Here is a 25,375-nt window from a genome sequence, read left to right as displayed (position 1 = left end):
TTTATGAAACGGATTAATAAGGAAAAACTGTGGTTTATAGCACTGCACCATGTAAAAAGCAAATACTTTAGAACTGTTTGTTTATGTTGTTGTTCGAAAGATGAGATGATTCTCTTTTTCCTCAGTCCCGGAACAAGCTTCCTGGAACCCATGACCCATGAAGTCTCGTCAGCGTTCACACCGGCTGAGGGTAGCAGCGAAAGAGTAGAAGTAGGTGAGGTTTTCTGCTTAGTCTAATATCTCTAGCCCATTGGGTCAGTCATTTTTTCATGTTTTTTGTTACCCCTTGAAGATAGTATTTTTCATTCTTATGTATTGAAAGAGTCCAACTTTGGTGGAATCTGGACTAACTTCAGGTCAGTTCTAGTTCAACTCAGTCAAAGCCTGTGGTAGCTATGTGAACCCCCCTTGCCCCGAAGAAAACTTTGTCAGACATGTCAGATACAAACCATGTACTGTGGGATTTGGAGTCTAAGCTTGCTGTGGAAAAGTCCTGCTTAGGTTGGGGTGAGGAAAGCCTTCTGTTTATGTCTCTGTCATTGGTATCACAGCGAATGCCTTGTGGTCTGATGTACCAAGGAGTGTTTATCTCACAAAAACCAGAGGGATTGCACTTCTTCCCATCTTCTGAAATAAAGTTAGGAAATAATTTCTCTTTTCCTAATGATGAATCTGGCCTTCTCTTCAAAGAAGGCCTTTGAAGTTTGGGACGGGATTATTGGGCAGTAAGAGGAAATCATAGCAGAAGGACCATAGCCAGTAATATACAGTCAACTTCATTCAGTTGCCAGAGAAAACGTTGGGGAGAGTCTCAACTACTTTTCCTGGTTGGTAACAGGAAAGTGCATAATATGGGCAGGGTAAGTAGAGTTGAAGAAAAATAACCGAAAAGGAGCTGAGCTGTGGAAAGTATGGCAAAGACATGTTTATGCTTCTCCAAAATGAGTTTGGACAGTGTTGGACAAGATGAGGGTGATGAAGTATGTGTTGGTTGGAGCCTTCATCCTTTCAACAGGCTTTGATTGAGTACTTGCTGTGTGCCTGGCACCATGGCGTGGGCTGGCAGGGATCAATACCAGAGCCCACGTCCAGACCCTGTTACTGATGGGGAGGGAAAGGCAGTGCCATGCGAACTCTCCTGTTGAAGCACTGGGGGTGGGGCGATTAAAAAAGACTCCTTAAGGGGGGGGAGTCAAAGTCTCAGGCTGAGTCTTAAAGACAAAGATGGGACTGGCATTAGCTCTGCCTGTGTGTGCTGTTCAGTATTTTCTCCCTGAAAACTCATTTTTCCTTAGTGAATGATAGGCCTGAGTATGCTGGAGACATAAGATTTCAAGTTCAGAGTAGGTTTTTTTTTTTTTTGTTAATTTAAAAAAAGGTTGAAATCTGGTATCTCTGCATTGAATGAAAGAATCTCAGAAATCTGGGTCTTAGACAAGTTTCTAAAACCAATTACTGAATAGTTTTCAGGGGGAAAAGGAAAAATGTCTGGGTAGAAACACGTGCCTGAATTCAGCTTTTTACCTTTCAATTCCATTTGCCATTGGTTCAACTTTCTGCAGTAGGCTTGCTTGGCTCTAAAATCATTCCCAGAGTACCAAGTGAGGGGATATTTATCTTAGGGATCTAACAGTTGCTGGGCTCTCCAGTTGCCCAGAAACTTCCTTGGCTGCTGAAAGATAAATATCACAAAGGATGGGAGCTACAGGTAAGGGGAAGGGACATGGGGAACTAGCTGGTCTTGGAGCCCCCCTCCCAGACTGGCCTGGAATTGGACTCTGGAAAAGAGCCCTCACCCACCTTCCCTGGCTCTGCCAGGATTTTTCCAGGTTAGTCCCAGCCAAGTGCCTTTACTAGTCTGAACTTACCTAACATTACATACAATCCCAGCAGGTTTATTAGGTATGGGTCATGGTTAATTGGAGAGGAAAATTGGGGGGTTCTGGGTTTATTAGTTTTCTGTGAAAGTGGAGGCTGCTCTTAATTATTTCACAAATCGTCTTCCCCACTTGACTGTCTGTTTTCTGTCTCATGACTATCATCCCACAGTGGTGCTAGGGCAGCTCCTCCTTCTTACACAGCTGTGCCCAAGAGAGAGATTTAATAATGCAGTCAGCACAGTGGCCTCTTTTGCAACTGAGACCACATAAAGTCATGGAAATTCACAACTGTTTACCTCTGTCATTATAAATGGATGTTTTGTAGTGAACAAATTATATAAGAATCTGCTGTATTATAGCCAAGAGTTAGATCGTCCAGTGTATAGACCTCTGAAATAATCACCTGCAGCCCTTCGCTGAGATTTTTGGTGGTCTGCCATCTGTGAAGGCCTCACAGTCAGGTGCTTTTCATTCTATAGGCTTCTGTTGCAGAGATGGTAGCTGGGGAGTTAGGCCTGGCTTTGCCTGTCTGGACTGTGGCAGCTTGCCAGCAAGTTTCACTGGGTGGTCTTTGACAATGGGAGAAGGGGGGTGGGGGAGCTCAGCTCTCCTCCCCAAAGAGGAACAACAAGGTGGCTTTCTATAGGTGGGTTTCACATGGGCAACCAATCCCCTTGTCTCTGACACACCATACAGGTCTTGAGTGTGGGTGAAAAGAATTAAACAAGTTGCCTGAAAGTGGTGTTGTGATGGAGTTAATTTTTGTTCCCCTGATTTTACAAATGAAGACTTGTGTTTATGTGGCGAGTCTCCCTCCCAAGAGGGCTAGTGCACATGAGCAGCAGGTTGCCCTTCATCATGTGAGGGAAGAATTATTATTTTCACTTGTCAGGGGAGAAGCAAAACTCCTGGTGCAGCCTCTCACCCCATGGCTTAGGCCAGGGACCAGCCATGGACCTGGAGCTCAGGGCGAGTTGGGCTACTCTCAGTGCCAGAGAGGCAGCAGTGCCTGCCTCTGCCATCCTTCCAGCGATGGGGATGATAGCTGCCATGTGTGAGCACCAACTGTGTGCCAGGGCCCGTGCTCAGCACTATAAGCATTGTCCCTGCAGTCCCCCAGCAATCTTGTGAAGATAGGCGTAGTTATCCCAGTCTACAGATAAGAGAGCTGAAGCTTAAATAATTGTAGTGACTTGTTCTGGTCTCACAGCTGGTAAGTGGCAGAGCCAAGATTTCATTTCAGGTCTGCTGACTCTAAAACTCGAGTTTTGCAGGGAAAAAAAATACCCAGGCGAGCTTTCTTCCAAAGCAGAGCTTTGGGAGAACTGTTTCATTTGCAGCTAACAAACTGTAAGGGGCAGGCGGGGCCCTTTATGAGACTTCCTTAAGAGACTCAAATTTAAAACTGGGGCTACAACTAGAAGGTCTTGAATAGCTCAGCAGCAGCAGCATGAGGGAAGACAGGCTTTGTGACTCAGCTAGGGTCAGACTTTGCAGACAGAGGCTTTGAGGCTCAGCTAGTGTCAGACTTTGCAGCCAGAGGCTTTGTGGCTCAGCCAGTGTCAGACTTTGCAGGCAGTGGTGAAAGCCACCTCCATCATGGGTTTCATCACAGAACATGTTTCAACTTTCCCCTCCCTCCGTGGGATGTTGTCTGAATTAGCTGTCCTGAGTCTCTGCTTCCACTATAGCTGCCAGATGAATCCATTTGCTCCTAGGATCTCTGCAAGTCTGATCAAGCAGGCCCTTCGTGTTCTTGGTAGAGTGAGGGGGAGAAGATGTTTGGCCCAGGAGATACTTTTACTGGTCAGGAGAAGTGGCAGCTTGTATAGAAAAATACCCTGGGGAAGGAAGTAGCAGCTTTGACAGACAGGTAACTGACAGAAGATGCTACCTTCCAGGCAAATACTCATAGGGCAGCCAGCAGAAAGAATTCGACAGGCAGTTACCTGCAGAAGAGTTAAGCAGACCTCTCCCTACTGGCTTAGGAGGGTGGTAGAGATTTGGCTGCAGACGACATGTGGTTACCTTTGTTCCTTGTTTTTCTTTAACAAACATGGAAAGCCTTAAGCCAAGGTGTTCTGGGTTTGAGGGCACACAGGACACCTCAGTTTAAGATATAATTATGTGATCAGCTACTTGGGAAATGGAGAGGAAGTCATGGAAACTCTCTGTGCCTTTATTCCCATCTCACAAGCAGCCTTCTCAGAACACCACGAGGATGCAGTGAAATGTGAGAAGTCTTCCTCCAAAAGAGGAACACTTTTGATTGAAAATGTTTCTTCTCACCTCAAAAGCCCAAGGCCTTTGGCATCTGTGCTCACCCAAGATGAGTTTGGAGATGAGAAATTTAGGGAACTTGCCACAGTTGAGAATCTGGGCATATGGGATGCATCTGCTTCTGTGGTTGTGTTTCCGTTTTCTAAGGGCAGGAGCCTAGGTTGGAAGCACTTTGGTCATATTGTCAAAAACCCTCCTGGATCCCTCCAGCCAAGGTACCTTTGCCTTCCTGTTGGACAAAGCAGTGAGGGGTTTCAAGAACCTGCAGGTATTGAGGAAGGAAAAGAACTCACCGCCAAAGAATTCTGACTAACATTCTTCCTTGAGAGGCGCAGAAACAGAAGAGTCTGGGGAGTTTCTGGGGGATCCCATCTGAGAGGACAGAAGTCTGGAACAAATCTCATTAGAAGAAGGGTGAAGTGCTGGGGAAAGATGATTGTTGAAGGAGGGAGCCGTGTTTCTGGAGTCACTTCCAGGTTTGAGACTGAGCAGCATCCTGGTTGAGAGAAGGCTTTGGAACCTGGTTTTAGTCCTGGCTTTGCCAGTTGCCTGGTGTGTGAGCCTGGGCAAGTCGCCTAAACTCTGAGACCCCAGGTTCTTAAGTTATTGCAAAGAGGAGGCAAGGTAAAGCGCATGAAATGCATTGAGAGCAGTCAGGAGAAGGTAGCTGTTGATGTTGGGAAAGGAAGGAGGAACAGAGTGAAAGGAAGGTTACTGGTGGGGTTGGGAAGCTGGAAGGATGAGTGGTGCAAGGTCCTGCTGAAGGAGCCTCCAGTGGCTCAAGGTCTACGGCAAGAAAGAAATGAGAGGATGGGAGGAGGAGGAGCTCGCAGTGGGCAAGGCCCGGGTGCACCATTCAGTACCAGGCCTTGGGTAGATAATCCCCTCTCCCAGCTTCCCCTCTGCTTCTTCCCCAACTCAGCTTTCCCATTCAAGCAGTTATGCCAGAAATCTTGGATTCAGCCTTGACTCTGTCCTTGCTTTCACACTCCACTTTACACTGGCAAATAATGTTGCCCTTACCTTTAAAATGTTCCCAGAATCCTGCAACTTCTCACCACCCTTGTTTTCTATAACATTTCTGACCTGGATATTGCAATAGCTCCCCAAGTGTTCTCCTTGCTTTAGCCCTTCCCTGACCTTTCCACCCTCCACCCCATGGTCTGTGCTTCACAGAAAAGTCAATGTCACGCTTTTGAAACTGAAGCCAGTGGAGATCACTTATCTGTTCATAACTCTCTGTAGCTTCCTGTTTCATTCAGAGAAAATATCTAAACACTTTGCAGTGCCCTCAACTCCACCTCTTCCCTCTCTCACCTCACCTGCCCCCCTTGCCAAACACACAGCTGCATCAGCCTCCTCGTTGCTCCTTAGACAAACGAGCTGAGCAGCCTCCCTCCTCAGGGGCTTTGCACCTTCCCTGCCTGCTGCCCGGAAGGCCCCTCCCCCAGCACCTGCACAGCACCCTCCCTCGTTTCATCCAGGCCCTGCCTCATGGCCACCTTGCCCTGGCCACCCTTTATTAAATAGCACTCCCACCCTCGTTCTCTCTCCCCTCAACCTAATTCATTTTTCCTTAACATTATCACCTCCCATTTATTTGTTCATTTGCTTATTGCCTGCTTCCCACTAGAACCAAAGATCCATGAGATTACGGACTTTGCTTTGTTCCTCACTGTTTTCCCAGTAGCATCTGGTAGAGTAGAATCTGGTAGGTAAGTGGTGCTCAAATATTTGTTTGTTTGTTTGTTTGTTTTTGCTAGTCTGCAGGACTCTCCTGAATCTCAAATGGGACGTGCTGAGAGTTTCAAACAAAATGAAAAAATTTCATGTGGATTTATATAAGAAAATGCATTCTGGGGTAGTCTAATGTTACAGTGTCTGTTTCAGAAAAGCCAGGAAGCAGTGGGCAAGGCTGCTGCAGAAAGAGCCCAGTTCCTTCTCTTTTCCTCAAGGTGACTGACTGCAAGAATGTCCGCGGGTGTGCCGGTTGTTCCATCTCTTGGGGGGATAGAGGAAGGGAGGACCTTCCTCGTCACTCGGCTGAGGGGGATCTGTTGAATGTCTGCTTTATGGCCAGCACTGTGCTCGGCCTGGCTCTCTGTCTATTCCCACCAACAGTTGAAAGCCTGGTCGTTCATCTAGGATTTCCTAACTGTGCCTGGGCCATCCGCTTCGCCACTCTCCTCCTTTAGCTGCCTGAGTGGAATTAGAGTTCTGTCAAATCTGCTGTGGAACCACAAGCCCAGGACATGGAATAAATTTGAGAATAGTTCAGCTTCACACACACAGGAGGGCCTGGTAGGGCCAGGCACACAGGTGACCGAGATGGAGAGCTGACAAGCCATGGAAGTGAGGAACAGCACGTTTGGATGTCCACCCAGAGGGGAGATATCTGACTTCAAATTGCATCTCAGTCATTTCTGACTTGGTTCTAGATTTAGAAGCTGAGGAAGAAAAAATAGGGATAAAGATCCCAGGAGGTCTTGTGCAAACAGCAATGGTGGAAAAATATACCTGAGTAATTATACAACCAGATCCCCAAACCCAATAGCTAAGCACCTTGGGGAGCTGGGAGAATAGTCCAAGCCTCCTATTCCAGTTTTGTTTTGTATTGTTTTTAATTAGTAGTACCTTCCCCCCCCCCCCCCCCCGCAGTTTTAGGTTTACAGAGAAAATTAAATGAAAGATACAGAGTTGCCATACCAGTTTGCCCCTATTACTTAACCCCCACCAATTTCCCCTACTATTAACATCTTTTGTTGGTGCAGTACATTTGTTACAATTGATGAGCCAGTACTGACACATTATTACCAACTAAAGTCCATAGTTTACATTAGGGTTCACACTTTGCATTGTACACTTCCTGGGTTTCAGCAAAATACATGATGACATATATCCACCATTACAGGAGCATACAGAATACTACTTTCACTGCCTAAAATCCACCTATTCCTCTCTCCCTTCCTTGCCCCAGCCCCTGACAACCACTGATGGATTTATTGTCTCTCTAGTTTTGCCTCTTCCAGAATGTCATGTAGTTGGAATAACACAGTTTGTAGCCTTTTCAGATCAGCTTCTTTCACTTGGCAGCCTCCTTCAACTTAAACATGGTTTTCTCGCCCTCTGTGCCCCATACTCACATCTAGCTGGGGAGGAAGGGGCTGGAGAAGGAGGAGCCCAAAGCTGTGTGCTGAGACTGCTCCCCGACCCCAAGCAGAGCCCCTCAGATCTGCAGTGTGATCCCTTTCTCATCTTCCCCTGAACGTCCCTGGCCCTGGTGCTACTGGAGTTTAACCCAGGCTGGTAAGCTGTCAGGAGCTGCCTGTGTTTGGGTTCCACATCTGGAAGAATCAGCTGTGCAGACCCTCCCGTTCCCTTCCTAAATAGAAAGACAGGAGGAGCACATGGGGCTGTTTGCCTTCCTCCTCGGTAGTTTGTTTTACTTGCTTTGGAGCTGCGGACAAGCGGTGGGGAAGTGAGGTCCCCTGGGTGGGCAGCCCTCCTGCACGCCCACATCCACATCCGGTGGCGGTGGCCGCAGGTCTCTCAGCCTCTGAAGTCACTGCGTTCAGTCCTGCCCGATGTCTGTTGAGCCCTGGGAGTGATTGAGCACTGGGGCCTGTTTTGTGGTTATTAGGAGGAAGACCAATGAGGTGCAAAGAGATTGAGGACATTGTCGCTGCCAAGAGGTACTTCGTTCTTGAGTCAGCCTCAAAAACTAGGATTCTTTGGGAGTTAGAGGACAGCACCCTCAGCATTCAGGGCATTCACAGTCACTCTAAACAACGAGGCTCTCTGGGGACAGGTGGGACAGGTGTTGATGGTGGGTTTTATAACAGGAGCAGGAGGAAGCTCCAACAGCCCCATTCCCGCTCTGGACCACATTTAGGGGAAAGGAAAGTGCATGTGAGTGGAGGGTCACTCGGATTGTCTGAACAAGGCTGAAAAGTTCCAGGGGCTGAGGAAAGGGGGTATACTAGGTAGAGAGGGTTGCAACCCTGGGGAACAGGGACTTAAATTCAGACCCCGGCTTCCGTTGCTTCCTGTTTGGAATAAGCAGAGAGCTGAGGCTGGCTGGTACCTTCTCACACTGAAAGACACCAGCCAGGTATTTCAGAGTTCAGTACAAAGGAGGAATAAGACTCGCTGGACACTTTGGAAAGTCAGCTTTTTGACTGAGTTCCATGGTGAAGATCCGAATCTGTACCATCTCCTGCTTTGGTTTTCTTTTCTCACCTGGCCCACCCTCCAGTCTGTAGCCTGACCAGTGACTCACTGAGAGCTCTGGGCTGCCATTCAGTGGCTCTGTCTACCCTGTGTAAGTGCAGAACAATAATAACTGTCCCATGTTTGTCTCCAAGACTGGAGTATTTAAGTCTCTTTTAAGTCTTCAGAGAATTGTACTCTACAGGCAAGCTGTCCTTCTTGCTTTTGTCGTTAATTATGGCTTCAGGGTGGAGCCTCCTGTCTTCCTGCGTCTAACTCCAGAGTCTGGGAGGCTATTCCAGTGATTACTGACCATTAGCCCATCCTGAAGCCTTGGCCCTTGCCTCAGTTTACCTTGGGAGGCAGAGGATAAAGAACTACTGAACTGGGTAAGTGTGGGACCCATGTTCCCTACCAAATCCAACCCCCACTCCTAAATCACCCTCTCCATGGTCTTTCCCCACAGGAGGTACAGTGAGAATCTTGAGAAAGAATCCCAGACCAACTTCCATTGGCACATGCCAGTAGTGCGTATCCATGAGCAGGGATCACACACTCTGAACCAAAAGACAAATACATGATCCGACAAAACATTTTTATTTTTCTCATGTGGGGAAGAAAAATCTCAGAAAGACTGATTTATAAATATCTTGTGATGCTTTTTAAAAAATCACCTGCAGCACAAGGAATGGCATTCTGTACAGTGGGACCATCCCAGAACCTCCAATGGTGCGGGATCCTGTTAGAGTGGGAGGTCCAGAGCGCCACGTGGGGGAGCTTCAGCGAGTGTTGGTGGGAGGAAATCGCCAGTGTGTTCTCGGTCTTCTCTGGTGTTTTCTCTCCAGAGCAATCTGTAGAAACGGAGTGGGCTCCCAGTTTTATCTACCACTACACCACCTCCCTGTCCAGAAAAAGCCACCCCTCAAGGCAGTGGAACAGGGAGGCTCCTTAATAACCAGGTTCTATATACCTTGAAAGTCGGGAAGTAGAGAGGAACTGCACATCCAATGCAGATGGAGTCTCAGGCAGGCAGAACTAATTTTCCCCACACGGGAAATTAACCAAAATGCTAGTGTTAATGCCTTTGGTCTGGCTGGGAGAAAGGTCATGAGACCTTGTTTGGGTGCATCTCAGCCAAGATAAGACGTGTATCACTGCTTAGGGGTGGGGGGTTCTGACCTGTCTCCCTGTATGAAGAATGCCACTCACTAAAGCTCAGGGTGCCCAGGCAGCTGCCTCTCCTCAGTCTCTTGAGGTTTCGTGCTTGTCCAGGTATTCAGAAATAGCCTTTCCTGAGAGCAGCTCATTCGTGCCTCTCTCAGGGGTCTGAAGACATTTGTCATCATCAGCATGGCCTTTCAGTCCCAGAACTGTATTTAACAGGTATTTACTGAGCACTGTGCCTACTTCCCTTAAAGCACCTATATCCCATCTTCTAAATATTTCCCACACCAAAACAGGAGGTCATCCTGCCTTGAATTGCATTATCCACACTACTCCTTAGAAGAGTGCTTGGCTCAGGCTAGATGCTTAGATGGTCACCATCCTCCTCATTATTATCAGTTTGGCCGAGGTGAGCTGCTGATTTATAGAGCCCATATTCTCGGAGAATTTGGCTATTGAAAGAGTTTTAGCAATTATGATATGTTTGAGAATTTTATAGGTAGAAAGTGGAGGCCCAGGGAAAAGTGATACGTTCAGAAGTCCAAGCCAGTTTCCTTGATGGTCTTTCACCTGGACTTCGTGGCCTCTGTACTTGGTTGGTTCTGTAGTCAGGGAAGAGCCAGCCAGAGCTGGGACTTGTCATTGGTGAGATGTGCTCGGGGTCCTGGGGAGGACCTTTTCTGGATAGGGAAGCCATAGAAAGGTGGGGGACAACCAACTGGCTCTGGGTCTAGAGTCCAGAGAGCCAGGGAGATGGTCTCCTCGGGTCTCCTCTGGTGGGACCACGCTCCTTCTCAGGGGTTGGCTGCCTCTTTGCCCAACACTGGGGAGCCTTCAAGGGTCAAAAAAGAGGTACACCCCCTCCTTCATCAGAGCCTGGACACTCACTGAAACCTGCCTGGCAGGGCCTGCTTGCCTTAATTGAGAGGACATTGGGTGGTTAGGTGGTTGGGGATTCCTGGAAGTTGCTGCAGGATTGGGAAGACTTGAGAGAATCTTACCTAGTTGAAAAAAAAATTTCCTGTTGAAAAAAAAAAGTCTTACCTTTTGTTAATTTAAAACTGAAAGATACATAGAAAGAGAAAGAATCATATCATGAACCCCATGTACCCACCACCCATATTCAACAATTATAAGACAGACAAAAGTGAGGTTTTTTTTTTTTTTTTTCAAATATTACTTTGTTTTTACTAAGCTGTGCGTACGGGATAAGACAAAGATAGTTGCTACAAGCCTACTGTTTCCCAAAGATGTGCGTGATCCAGCCTTCCCACTGCCTCCCCACAGTGGAGCAGGAAGGAAGGCACATCTGCTGTGGGCACTGGGGTTTGATTTGCAGTTGTGCCCTGGTGCTCTGAGATGTTTCTATGTGTCTCTCTTACCAGATGTTGAACTTGAACTTTATCTTTGGATTCTCAGGGCCTAATATTTAGTGAGTGTTCGATAAGTGTTTATTGACTTGGGAGGCCAGTGATTTCATGAGACAGTGGGTTTCCTTCTGGACAGGTGTGAGTAATGTGAGTGCTTTGCTCATCGTCGTAGGGGGAAGGAGCAGATGACGGTGCACAGAGGTGAGTGAGGGGCCGTTATCTGAACCCTGGGGGATGCTGAGGTGGGAAGGACAGAGCCTCACAGGCCAGGGGTTAGCTGCAATCACTTTAGAGAGCAGCACTTCTGATTTTGCCGAGAAGGAGGCAGTTAGTAGCCGGAGGAACAGGAGAGACTGGAGCCCCAGTCTCAGGCCCTGGGTGAGGTGGGGCAGGATTCTGAGAACGGGAACTCCATCTCCAGACCCGTTTTTCTGGGTGGCCACAAGCAGTCTGCAAGCTGCCTGCACCGCTAGGGCCCACATGCCATTTTAAGTACTGTTTTATTCATTTTGGAGTTGGCAGGGGAGAGCAGGCAAGGAACGGGGCTGTTCCAAGCGTGGAGGGAATGGAGTCCTCTTCCGGCCTCTGGAGCGCTCTGCAGTTCAGCCGCTCTGGGCCCCTAAGGGGCAGGCCTGGGCGGGGTGGGCGGTAAAAGGGTATGAAATAGGGCATTGGGGTACAGGAGGAGAGACACTTCAGACGCTTCCCCCAGATCTGACCCCGGGGTGTAGCGGGCAGAAGCCTCAGGCAGGACGTGTCAAGCCCCACACAGGCCGATCCTGGGCAAGTTCCAGGCGCTGACTTTGAGCAGGCAGCCACCCCCTCCTCCTTTTTTCAGTTTAAACTTCCAGCCTGATCCTCCCCTCCCATATCCCATACATGCATGCATGATGTATGTGTGTGTGTGTTAATTTTTATTCTTGGCAGAAGTTAAGACACAACATGGATTTGGAAGGAGATGAAACCAGTCTGGGTGTATGTTGGGCAGCAGGCAGCTTCATTCCTGGAGTGGGCGGGCCGGGCGGGGGCGGGGCTGGGGCTCCGAGGTGGGCGTGGGGGATTGTCCCCTCCCCTAGTAGGAGAATCAGAGCTAAAGGCTGTGCTGTTAACCCTTTGGGCTGTGAAACAGCGGGTTTCAGTGAAGCCAAGCCCTCCGGTCTGATCTGGTGCTGTGGGACTCCTGGATAGCCAATACCTGTTCCCCTTAGTGGTCTGGGAGCCATGGGCACTGCGCTGGCTTTGTGAAAGGAATCACCGATGGCTGCTCAGGCTTTGATGTGCAAGTGCGCAAATTGGCACATACTTGAGAAACATCCCTACCCTGCTAACATCTTCCTTGGTGGCACCTCATCCCTGCCCCCAGAAGTAAGTGGTCCTAGCCCCAGGTGGCAGCAGTGACTAGGGCTCAGGGACCTGTCTGAGTGCCACCTTTGCTACTGTGGAGGCTGTCTTGGCCCCCAAAATAGGCACTAGTTGCAATGGCAGCCTCCTCTGGGGTCTTTATTTCTGTGGGAAAAAAGCTAGGAATCTGAAAATCCAGAAAATATCTGAGGAAATCTAAGAGAAGGCTTTTGGGAAAAATGCTTTCTTCCTTAAAATGTGTTGATACTCAATTTGTGGGATGAGAAATATTTATTTTAGCTTTAAAAATCACAAGAATTTCTTTAAAATAGTATAATAAGGAACATCTTTATGCAAAACTCTTAAACCCAATCAGTGTAACCAGGACATTTCTTTCTTGCAGACATTTTTTTTTTACCAAAATTTCCCTCCAAACCGTGGCAGAGATACCTGCATAGTGGTTCTCAACCCTGGCTGCACTTTACAATTTCCAGGAAAGAGTTTTGCAAATACTGATGCCGAGGCCCACCTCCAGAGGTTCTAACTTAATTTGCTTGAGGTGCTATCCAGACGCTGTTGTGTTCCCAAGTGTCCCCAGGTGATTCTCCTGTGCAGCCAGAATTGGGAGCTTTAGATTTCATGTTATGAAAGAACAGAAGGAAGATGAGAGAGGCCAGATCAAGAAATGGGAAGAATTTTATTGTGTCTCAGTACATGCTGGTGCATATAATTTGGATCCCAGACTCAAAGCGCTGCTGCGTATCTCTGGACTGTATTTAGGTACTCAGACACGCTGGGCTGACCTGGGTGGGTGTGGGGAACTTTCAGAAGGGCAGGTACAATGTATCTTCAGGCATTCAGATGCAGAGTGTGTTGTGGAAATCTGCCAAACCAATATATCTTGAAACATGAATGACTCCAACTCAGGCTTACTATTAATATTTTTCTTGCCTCTCTTGGTTCCTTTTTTGAAAACATTGTTGTACATGTGCTTAAAACTACCAAGGACACCAAGACCAGCAGGCAAGGCAGGCAGACAACCTCGGCTTTGAATCCTTTGCTTGATGAGCAAGTTGCTTAATCTCTCTGAGTCTCACTTGCTGTAAAATTGGGATGAGAATACAAGAGCTGTTTAGAGGTTAGACAAGATAATGCATGTCCATTAGCTTATTGTCTTGCACGTGTTAATTAAACAAATGGTCAAATATTTTTCTTCATTTTATGTTAAGATCAATGGCTTCTATTCATTCTAAATATGTGCCTCAATCTCATACTTCAACAAAACCCGGTGTACTGCATTCAGTAAATCCCAGTGACTTTTAACTGCATTTACAAATCAGTAGGGAATTGGTAATTTAGGAAAAAGGCAATCTTTAAATATCAACATGCTCAACATGACACTTTTAGCAAACTAAGTACTAGATGGTATATTTTATACAATTTACTAAACAAAGTAATTTCAGATCTGTAAATACTGTTAACAAAATGCCAGCAGGCGTGGTGGTATGTGTCTGTAGTCACAGCGACTCAGAAGGCTGAGGTGGGAGGATCCCTTGAGCCCTGGGCAATATAGCTAGACCTGGTCTCTAAAAAACAAAAAGATTATTAGCAAAATATTAAATGTGTGTTCATTTTTCCAAAATATTTGTCAATATTATGTGAAAGCAGCTGGAATTAGAGGAAATGTTCTTAACAAACCAAAGGAGTTGATGGAGATTAGACTCAGCAAACTCTTTAAATGTGATAATGGGGCAAAGAACATTTTATGGTTCAAGAGGTTGTTGGGAAATGAGGCCCCCAGGCCTGTGGGAAGATAAAATGTCAGTGATGACATGATAATATTCTGGAATAGCTTTTTTTTCCCTTCCAAATTTGCCTTTTTAATTACAAAAGTGATGCTACATACCTACTTTGGATATTCTAAGAAAAAAGGGTAGTTTTTTCAAGTAAATCCATGCTTGTGGTCTCATAAGTCCAAGCCTGTGGTTACAGAATTTAAGGCATACTCTGTCCCCCTCTTGGTGATTCATGATGCGTAATAGCATATTAAAGGCTCTGAAAAGGCCTGCAGTAAAGAAGCCTGATTAGCTTTTCTTAACATAGCATTTTTCTAAATTGTTTTTGATGGCATATTTTAACATCTGGTAAGTTTTTTGAACATTCCTCACTAGTCTCCCCTCTGCCACTAACACCCCTCCCCCAACTATAATCTTGTAGGATAGGCAGGAAAACAGTTTATCTATTCATTTAATCAACACATACTTATTGTGCTCCTACTGTGTGCCAAGCATTGTGACTGATGCTGGGGATACACTAATGCGCAAGGTAGCAGGCTCTCTGCCCTCAAGGACTTTCACTATTTGCCTGCAGCATAGTGATGGTATTAGTCACACCCATGATGGATGGCCGTCCTGCCCTGCACCTGGGAATAGCAGAACCTCGGCAGGGGGATCCTCTTTGCAGCTGGTGGAGCCCAGGAGCAGGAGGCTAGAGTTATCCCCACCCCCTCTGCTCCTTCCCTTCATCATGCCTCTCCAATTCCCCACACTTTGCTCCTGCTGTAAACAGTGGTGCCTGATCCAGCTGGCAAGACTCCATGTGTTTGTTTTCTCTGCATGTGCCAGCCTTGCACCAAGGCCACTGGGCTTCACAAGTTAGGGAGAGCTGGCAGGGCATGGGGTGGGGGGCTTCCAGCAGAAGGCAGGGACTGACTGGCAAACCAACTGGAGCATGCTTCAGATTTCCAAATGAGTATTTAAGTTTCAGGTGGCTTAAAAGAGCTTTGTAACCAAGAAAGCAAAGATTGTGGGAGTGAGGTGGGGGACTGAATGTGTATATTTGGGGGTCAGGGAGACGGTGAAGAAAGTGGGTTTGTATGAGGTCAGATGGGAAAGAAAGTAAACTGTCATGATTCTAAAGCGTACTTAGCAGCTGGAGCTGGATTTGTTTGCTGTGTGAGGCTGTGTGTGAGGGTGTGTATCTGCCTGTCTGTCTGTCTGTCTTAGAGGTGGAGAGTGTGCATGTCGAGGGCGGAGTGCTGGAGAGCCTGGGTGGGAGTGTCCAGCCCTTGAGATACTGCCTTTTCTTAAACTTCTGTTGTTGAAATACTGGGGAATGAATCTGCAGCAAGAATCAGACTAATGAAAATATTTCTAAAAGTAACCCTAAAAGGAGTTATTAAACTTTTCTAAGTTGCTATCATTTATTGACATTTGTTCCAGTGTTATTAAAGATGCTTTACTAATATAATGTTTTTCCTTCAGCATCCTCGTGTGAGGTAGATTTCGTTGTCCTGTACCAAACTAGTTCCTCTTAAAGTTTAGGGTAAAGGTTTCTTGCTTGCAGAAAGGTCTAGGACAGACACTGTGTTACAGTGCAGTCAGATGTGAACTGAAAGCGGTAACTTCTCGTCTCCCATCTTGGCCCTGACTTCAGCATTTCAGCTATTTTACCCCAAGGCTTAGCTTTTCATTTGAATGCTTCAGATTTCCTGTGAACATGCATGAGCATGTTAAGGGTTGATAAGTGTGTTTGTGTGTGTGTGTGTGTGTGTGTGTGTGTGTGTGTGTGTGTGTGTCTCAGAGGTTGGGGCTGGTTTTGCCTGGCATCTGCTCAAATCAGCCCAAATCAGGCAGGACAAGACCCAGCAGCCTGATCTTCATTCAGTCCGGGTCATAGCACCCGAGACCTGAGTTTGAGTCATGTTGAGGGTATAGACGTTCGTTGCTTCATCATTATGGGGAAGGGGCATGGAGAGTGACTGCCAGTGACAGCTTAATTGGAATTGGCGGTAATTATGTTGCCTAATAGAGGGAATCAAAGTAAGTCTTTCAACCCCCAAAGCTTGCTAAATGCCCGGCTTCTCCTACTAAGAAGGCAGCTCCCTCCTTGTCTATATGACTGCGGTTCTTTCTCCTGTCTGCTGTGATCTTTCACCTTTGTGTCTCAGGTCATTCATTATTCATTCATTCCACAGGTGTTTGCTGAGTGACTAGACCTGTGGTAGATGCTAAAGATGCCCTTGTGAGTAAAATCATTGCCATTCCTCAGCCTTTGGTCTAGCAATCAGGTGGACCCTAAATAATTAATGACCCTAAATAATTAGTGGGCTCTGTTGGCTGCTGACTGTTGGGCTGCCAGACATAGCATGGGGACTGGAGACCTGCCTGTGGCATGGAAGCGAGCTTCCTCAGGCACCTACTTCTCTTTACATTCTCCTTCTCCACCTGCTCCTTTGCAAGCTCACCCCACCCACCCCGTGCTTGAGAAGACCTGTGTCCTGCCTGCGTTCTCCACAGAAAAAGAACCACTGTAGGCTCCCAACCCAAATCCCTGAGGGAGATAGGAACGGGCCTCTCAGATACTCCAATGTCAGCTTCCCCTGCTCAAGCTCCACTTTGCAGCCAGAGCCTCCGGCCCAGGTATGGACACGTTCATCAGATCGAAACCCCGTGGACCTTGGTTAGACCTGGAAAAGACCTTGGAGGTCGGAGGTCTTCACAGCTTAGCAGGCACTCACTGAGTTCCTACTGTGGGTCAAGGAGGGAGACTTATAAACAAACAAGTTACAGGGCAGTGTGAGAATGACAATGTAGGTGATATAGCTGAGGCTTAAGAGATCCTGACATATGGACTTCTGTTAGCTCTCAGGCTTTTTCCTGCCCAAACCGACAAACTTCTGTGAATCTTCCAGACTATGTGAGGAATGAACATGGATTATAGAAAGGAGCATTCTTTTTGGAGTTGTGAAACTCACACTGGAGAACTGACTGTCCAATGTACTGAGCAGGGCCTGAGAGTGGACGTTTGTAGGGACATGTACATACATTTCTTTTTTTTTTTTAACCTTTTTTAATGATTTTTTTTTTTCTACTAACCCCAGTCAACCTCTTGTATACACATTTCTTTTATCATTCCCTTTATGCCTTTGCTGGTGGTTCTGGTTCCTTGCCTGCAACTTAGTAAAACGCACAGTTTATCTTGTGACTCATCTTTTTATGGGACCATGCTGCTTTTTACTTTTGGTATAATGGAAAGATGTTGTCAAAGCTGAATGTGGACTAGGTCCTAAGCTCTTTGTGAACTGGGGATTGTGCCTCATTTTTCTCTAAATACTCTCAACCCTTTGTATAGTGCATGGCACTAGAGGGTGCTCAGCGTGGGTGTGCTGAATTACCCTGAATTCTGTCTGCTGCCCACCCCAGGGACCTGTACCTCACATCAGGAGCGACTTCGGGGTTGCCAGCTATTCTATCTGCTCTTCTCAGCATGAACACTAGGCAGAATGCCCTTGTTTTTCCTACTCTCCTTCTGAGCCAAATCCTGTTATTTCTGTGGATGGTTTGGGGGAAATGCTTTTTCTGTGGTTCTGCATGTGTTGCAGGCTGAGCCTTGGCTTGCTCCCTGGAGTATTTCCTGGGATAATACACCCTACCCTTCTCAGGGCTCCGTTGCTTTCAGTAGGTGCTGTGAGGTGGAATCAGCCTTCCTCTGAGCCTGGTCATGATGGTAAAGTTTGTGTTCACACACAGATCGCTAGTCAGATGGGATCGTTTTTCCTTCATCCTAAAAGGTAGGACTTTAAGCTTTTAAGATCTGCCTTAAGTGCCCTTCAGGTCCCGAAGCTAGTTTGTTTATATATATATATATATATATATATATATATATATATATATTTTTTTTTTGTACTGCCTACCCAGGCTCTAAATAATTCCTTTGACATCGGTTGTTTTGATAACTCTGGGCACTAGAAGGTTGGGAAGTAGATGTTCCTATTTGCTCTCCAGCCACTATATTAGCATTTTAGTTCATTGTCGTAGGTTGTAATTAGAAACAGATAGGTAGAAAAAGAGCAGGTGGTTTTGCTGCGGCTTTGTGCACTCACTGAATGAGGTCAGAGGTGAGCTCCTTTCTGGGCCTGGGAGTGGGGGTCAGGGAGGGATTACAGGGGAATGTTTGCCTTTCTGTAAACACTTCTCTGTAACTTATTGTCCCAAATGACCTGCTGTCTGATGAAGATATTTTTCCCTTTCTCTCTGAACAAGTAGAGGCACTACAGAGAAATTATGATTATTATTGTCATTATCATCATCAAGAGAGTGCAGAGAGGGCATAAGGGGGCGGGGAGAGGTTATTAACTTAAGTGATAGTAAATGCTGACTGGTGCTGGGTGGAGACTGAGACATTAGGAACTACCTCTGGCCACAGAGTTGGGAACACTAGAGCACTCTCCATGGAGCCCTTATCCCACAGGGCTGTTGTGAGGGTCTGTGAAATATTATATAGAATGTATTGGGTTTTTTTCCAAAAAAGAATTTTTTTTTTTTGAGACAGGGTCTCACTCTATCGCCCAGGCTACAGTGTGGTGGTGCCATCATAGCGCACTGTAGCCTCAATTCAAACTCCTGGGCTCAAGCAATCCTACTCCTCAGCTTCCCCAGTAGCTGGGTCTACAGGGGCGCACCACCACTCCCGACTAGCTTTTTTCTATTTTTAATACAGACGGGGTCTTGCTCTTGCTCAGGCTGGTGTTGAACTCCTGGGCTCAAGTGATCCTCCTGCCTCAGCCTCCCAAATTGCTAGCATTACAGGTGTGAGCCACTGCAACCAGCAAGAATGCATTTTGAACTTCTGATGCATGTGTGTGGGTAGCAATATCAGTCAGTCCATTACTTAATTTTGTATGGGAAAGTACAAGCAGATGATATCATGTGTCTAGAGTTGTTAAAATGCTACATGTCTTTAGGTCTTAAAGGATATTAATCTACAAGCCCACCAGGTGGCAATGCCACTGCGTGAAATTAGACCTCCAGTGACCGACTGTCAGTAGAAAAGTTCCATGACCCCTGCCCCCCAGAATGACTGCATGGTTGCTGTGTGCCAGTAATGTGTGAGGTGGCTTTTGCACATTATCTCATTAACCCTTTTTTAACAGCTCATCAAAGTAGGTATTATCATCCTTATTTTCACAAAGAGTAAGCTAAGGCTCAAAGAGATTAAGTAACTCATCCAAGATTACCTTAATCAAGGGTAGAAATAGCAGAGCTCATAACCAAACATAAGACTTATGGTTCTGTAGTGCCTGATCCTGCTGAGTTCCAACACTGTCACTTGGTGGAGAAGCTTTGTCTATAACGAAAATTTGAGATGAGCCTTAAAGTCTCTATGTGACAAAGTAAGAAGGGTTCTGATAACATATCAAAATGGGGGCAGTAACACTCCGTTGGTGGTGAAGATTAGAAGTGATCATGGATGCAAAGCACCCAGCACTGGGCTTGGCACACTGTAGGAGCTCAGTGTATCCAGTTGCCTCTCCCACATCTCTGCTCTCATCCCTTCTTCCCTTCCCATGCTCTTTCTTGATCTCTGCAGGCCTGAACCTGCCCTCTTTCTCATGCCACAGCTTTCTTACTTCTCCCTCCTCCTTCCCTCTTTGCCTGCCTCCTTCTACCAGGCCTCAAGTCTGGGCCATGGTGATGGTGGCATAGATTAAATTCTCCTGTAGCCTGGTGGCTGCAGGAAGCCTGGAGCTGCAAGCTTATTTAGGTATTTGTTTTGGGAAAAGAAATGACAAGGAAAAAAACCTTCTTGAATGGAACCTCAAGGCACAGGAGCATCTGCAGGGCGCAGCCTTCTGTCCTTAAATAGTTTAGGACCTCATCAACATTTTGGCTCCCCTCAGGGACTGCCCACACTGATCTGGGGATCTTTTGGTTTTGAAAAATAAAGATCACAGTTACAGTTATTTTCTTCCAGAAACATACCCTTGGTTCCACCACTGATAACAGTGTGTCTTTCTCTGTGTGTCTCTCCTACATGTTCATGGGTCAGGTTAACATTCCTTCTCAGTCCCAGATTTCTAATTCAACCAAACCCTTCAATTCAGCAAACACTGAATAAGCCCCTGTGAGGCGCCAAGGCTTTTCTAGATGCTAGGGTTACCAAGGTAAATTTGACACATCCTTTCCTTCAGTGAGTTTGTAGTCTGGGGGCAGGAGGAAGAGATGAGAGGCATATTACGGACAGACACATGAACAAAACCCATCAATCATTGTTGAAACGTTATGTTAGGTTTGCAAAGTACTAGAAGAATGAGGAGCAGCCACAGAGCTTTCATAAAGAGGTGACATTTGAGATAAGACATGAAAGATGATTAGGAGTTCCATTGGTGGAATGAAGGGAGAGGGGGAAGGTGGGTCACGTGGAAGGAACAGAGAGTGTGAAAATGCAGCTTGCCCAGATATCAGGGATTGTGGGAGGAAGACATGGGAAAGGTTGATTGGAGCTCAGTTATAAAGAACCTGGAAGGTTTTATGATGGCGTTTGAATTTTATTTAATCACACTCAGTTGGGGAGCTATCAAAGGTGGGTCTATTCACTGATTTCCTTTTTTGTTTTTAAACTGAAGTCCAAGAGGGGGAAAAAAATCAGTCATAATTCCTCTGCATTTTCAAATCAACTGTTTTTTTTTTATGTTCCCTTCCAGGCTTCACCCAAATGCTCACTTGCTTTTCACAAAATGGGATCTATATATTTTTTTCATCCTTTAAACATTTATTTTCATGTTGCTATTTAATCTTTATAATTTTCACTTTTAATAGTTGCATAATAGTTCATCAACTATTAATAGTTGCATAATAGTTCATCAACTAGTTCATCAACTAGAATTTACATAAAGCAGCGTGATAGAGTGAAAAGAATCAAGGGTTTTAGGCTCAGGCAGACTTGGTTCAAATCCTGACTCTGAGATTTACCATCTGTGGGATCTTGGATAAGCTATTTAATCACTCTGAACTTCAGTTTCCTCATCTATAAAATGGGTTGGTCATATACCTACCTTATAGGTCCACTGTGAGAATGTCAAATTGGATGATTATGATTATGGCCTGTAGGAGGCTCTTGCTCAATGAATGGTAGCTGCTCGTTTATCACCTTTTACTGTTTGGTTGAGCTTGACGTTCTAGAAAGAAGGCAAATGGCAATGTGGGGCTTGCCATTTGTGGAGGCTGATAAGATGGGGAGGAGACAGAGCCAGAAAGCCAGCTGAAGGGCTCTAGACCTGTGCTCTCCGGTACATTTGCCACTAACCCATGTGGCTCCTGAGCACCTGAAATGTGGCTAGTCTGAATTGGGATGTGCAGTAAATGTAAAATACACACTAGATTTAGAAGACTTGGTGTAAAACAAAAATATCATTCATAAGTTTTATCTTGATTATATGTTGAAATGATCATTTTGGATATATCATGTTAAAAGATATTATTCAAATTACCTTCATCTAGTTTTTAGCATGGCTACAAGAAAATATAAGATTACACATGTGGCTAGAATTATATTTCTATTGGACAACACTGGTCACACCAGAGTTAGAGTCCGTACAACTGATCAAACATTGGAGTGGAAAATGGAGTGGAAAATCAGGGAGAGGCAGGAGACAGAATGAGCCCAAGCTTGGGCAGCTGAGTGGGTGGTGAATTTTTTCATGGCTTTAGGGAAGACAGGGGAAGAATAGATGAGTTTGAGTACGTTTGTACAAGCAGGTCATTAATGGGTGTCCTCTTACGAGTAGTGTTGTAAGAGGCAAGGATTTACTCTAGACTAGAGTAACTGCCCCTGCTTTCCTTATGAGTTGGCCATTCCAGCTCCTGCCGCATCTTATACAGAATATACCTCTATTCCTGCATGGACTTGTTAGGGATACTTCTGCCCACCCCCTGTATGCTCACAGTCCGTATGGTTGGCATGCACTTATCACCAGGTTCAGAACCTGGTGCCCAGAGCCTTCTGGAGTAGAAGATTACTGACTAACATGCTCATCACAGAGAAGGCTGGGAAGAGCGTGGCTGCTCTGTGGTGCTCCCAGAGTGCTCCAAAACTGGCCTGCATGGAGTTTCAGGTATCCCCACTCTCCTTTGTGGAGCTTTCCTCTGTAGCACATACATTATGCTGGGTCAAAATAGCCTGGAGTAGGACTATAGACAAAGAATAAGTTGGACGGAGGGAGGCTTCTCCTGCAGGGAGGCTGAGTGCTCCCAAAGTCCTGTAAGACCCTGCTCAGTCATGTGTCTTCACCTACTCTGGCTTCTCTCTAAGATTCCAGTGTCATCAGGGAGTGGAGACTGAGGACCAAGGAGCTGAGGCTGGCTTCTGGACAGCATTTCAGATAACCAAATGTTCTTTAGGTTTTAGAGCCAAGAATTGAAATTGTGCCCGGCTCTTGAAATATCCAGTGTACCATTCCCTGTAGGATTGTTAGGATATAGGGCTTTGTGTTGAGCTAAGAAACCACATATTTATGATGCTTCTCAGTTGGGGGTAAGAGCTAGGAATGTAGAATATATTGAGGTTAGAAGGCAAAAAACAGTCAACAGTAAGCACCGGTATCTGCCTTGGTTTTAGCAGTTTTTATCTGACTTAGCCTACCTGACTTTGGTACTGGAGGAGGGGACAACAAAAGACCCTGGTGAGATGCTCGCACCACTGAGGCAGGGTATTGCTGCACCTACAGTGGAAGCCACTCACCCACCCCGACCCTGACTGTGGTTGTCAGGTAAAGAGCTTCAAGTTTTTTGTCAGCAGTAGTAAAACTCTAGGAGCATATGTTCATTCATGCAGAATCCATTTATTGAGCGCCTCCTGTGTGCGGGGAGGGGATACCGTAGGATTAAAGTTTCAACTATAGGGGACTGTATGAAAGTTATTGTAGTTTTTCTCTGCTTTTATTTTCTATCACAATTTAAATTTGTGATTTTTTTTTACACTGACAGAACAAATAGCTTTATGTTTTACATCTTAAAAAATTATTTATTTTTTGAGAATTATACCATATCTTAATTATGAATTTTATTTTTTCTGCAAAGTTGAGAGAAATGTACTTTAGTCCCTTCCTGTTCTCTGCCCCACCCGCTTCTCTTTTGGGCTCTGGGGAAAGGTGGCCCCTGACCTGGGGAAGCCTCAAGTCTCACTTGGGCAGATATGCCTGTGACAAGGCCCAGCCTGCTGACAGCCCACACCCTCAATGCAGAGGGGCCCCCCGTGCTCTAAGCTTGGCTGTGGCAGACCACAACTGTCACCTCCTCCTCAGCGCCAGACCAGCTGGAGAGGAAGGGGGCCAAACCTGGCAGGCTGGTGGGTCTTCTGCCCCTGCCTGGATTTATCTCCAAAGAGGTTTTATCCCAGTGCCACACCTGTGACTTTTCAAGGCAACTGGAAAGCTGGGAATTGGCCACAGGCCTGACACCCTGGGGCAGTGGGTGTCATTGGCTTTAATGACCTTAAATTGGCTGGGATTGAAATGGGGGTAGGGTGGGGATTCAAGGGAGAGGGTGTAGAAGTACCCAGGCGTAGGTGACTGAATAAATAAGAAAGTTTCTGCCCCAAAGTTTCTGCCGGGTGAGTGCTCTTCCCGAAGCCGTGCCCATCCACCCACACGCTCGCTCACGTGTGCACATCCCGAAGCCTGTGCACATGTGCACGCACAGCACCACGTGCTCCTTGCCCTTGTGGACACTGCACCCTCTCCCCCTCTGCTCTCCCCAGTTCCTGCTTCTCACTTCTTCCCGCCCCATGGCCAGCAGCTCCCCCAACACCACCATCTCGTCTTCACTCCTAACCCCGAAGTCCGGCCTTTCCACCAGCCTGGCCTCTCCAGATTAGAGCTCTCTGGGGACCAGGTCCTTTTGAAAGAAAGAAAGAGAAAGGGAGGAAAAACAGAAAGAAAGTGGGAAACAGAAGAATGGAACTGGACCCGAAGGGGCAGTGGTGCCTTGAGCTATCTCACTGCATTACAATGAATATGGACTCTATTAAGCTCCGTTCTGCCTGTTAGTGTCTCCCAGGGCAACACAGCCCCCATATGGCAAGCATGCAGCAGATTAGGGTAGGCCCCTGGGCCGCATTGAGGGCCAGGGGCTTGACTGGCAGTTGGGCCCCCTCCTCAGCCCCCCTACTCCTCACACTTGACACTGCCTGTGTTTATCTAAAGCAAGGAGGGGGGGCCATTTGGAAGGTTTTTGTCCTGGCTGTGAGAGAGGGGAGAGGAGGCTGGAGGCAGGGTGGGGAGAGAGAGGTTGAGGGGGGAAGGAGGGCGGGGGTGGGGTAGAAAGGGGAGAGGCGAGGAGGGAAGGCTCATAAATATTCAGGAGGAGCTCTGAATGGAGAGAGAAATAAAGCAGATGGAATTCGTGTTAAAGAACAGCACAATCACCCTGTTTTGAGCCCTCCAAAAACAAAAAAAAAGAAAAGGGAATGGCCTTCTAGGAGTGTAGGAGCTGCGTTTATCCAATTAGCAGGGTTGTCAAATTGAATTTATATGGAATAGGGGTGGGGGAATTGAGAAGGGAGTGTAGAAGAAAGGAAGTGGTTTTCCTTTTCTCTCTTTTTCTAGTTTAGCAATAAAGTCCCTGCCCCCATGGGTAGATTTGTAGATTTTTTTTAAATCTCTTTAAAGAAATGAGGTCATTTTTGGGAAAGGGTTTGTATGACAAAGAAATGAAACTCCCCGAAACTCCCCAATAACTTTTTCCTCCAGTACTGGAGGTAGAAGAGGATTAGATGTGGGTAAAAGTTCAGTGGGTAAATCAAGAGATAAGAAGTCTCCCGGACTCACGGACTCACGTGGCGGAGGTGGCTTCTCTGGGGTGGGGTGGGGTGGGGGTTCTCCCCAGAGGGAAGATGCTGTGTTCGGGCTCCTTCCCTGCCCGCTGGTCTTGATGGTGAGGATGTCCCACCTGCCTGAATGAAGGAGGCTCTTTTGGTTGGCAGCTTGTTACACATTTTGAGTTCAGTGAGAGGAATCCAGGTTTTGCTAATCACCCCAAAAGGCCACTTTGGTTATTCCCTTGCTCAGCAGTCATCACTAACTCCGCTCTGTCTGTGGTTTTCATTTCAGACTCTTTTGCCCTGGACTTCCACGGCAGGACCCTATCTCAATGTTCTACCTGTTCTCTTTTCATTCTTCTAGTCTAATCTCCAAAGTGTGATGCAGTTCCCAAGGGGAAAATTTGCAATTCTGTTGGAGCACTGGAAGAAAACAGTAGAGATTCCCTTAATGTTTATGTCGATCAAAAAAGGAATTCAGCAATTCAGCTTTGCTAATCTTTAATGTAGGGGTTGGCGGTTGTGCCTTTATTC

General features: G+C 46.5%; 1 protein-coding gene across 8 annotated transcripts in view; it reads left to right on the top strand.

Annotated features, from left to right (window-relative positions):
- The window catches only part of BOC (BOC cell adhesion associated, oncogene regulated), a 72,134-nt gene that overhangs the window by 4,769 nt on the left and 41,990 nt on the right, over positions 1 to 25,375 (top strand). For 6 of the 8 annotated variants that reach the window (XM_045540281.1, XM_045540276.1, XM_045540278.1 and 3 more), the window contains exon 2: positions 126 to 214. The exons of 1 other annotated variant lie outside the window; for it this stretch is intronic. The gene's annotated coding sequence lies outside the window, so the exon portion shown is untranslated. The remainder of the gene's footprint in view (positions 1 to 125; positions 215 to 25,375) is intronic. One more of the 8 variants, XM_045540277.1, reaches the window with a different exon arrangement.

The sequence above is a fragment of the Lemur catta genome, chromosome 1, assembly GCF_020740605.2.
Source record: "Lemur catta isolate mLemCat1 chromosome 1, mLemCat1.pri, whole genome shotgun sequence".
NCBI classification, from domain to species: Eukaryota; Metazoa; Chordata; class Mammalia; order Primates; family Lemuridae; genus Lemur; species Lemur catta.
The sequence above is the reverse complement of the archived record's forward strand: the minus strand, read 5'-3'. Positions and strand labels throughout refer to the sequence as shown.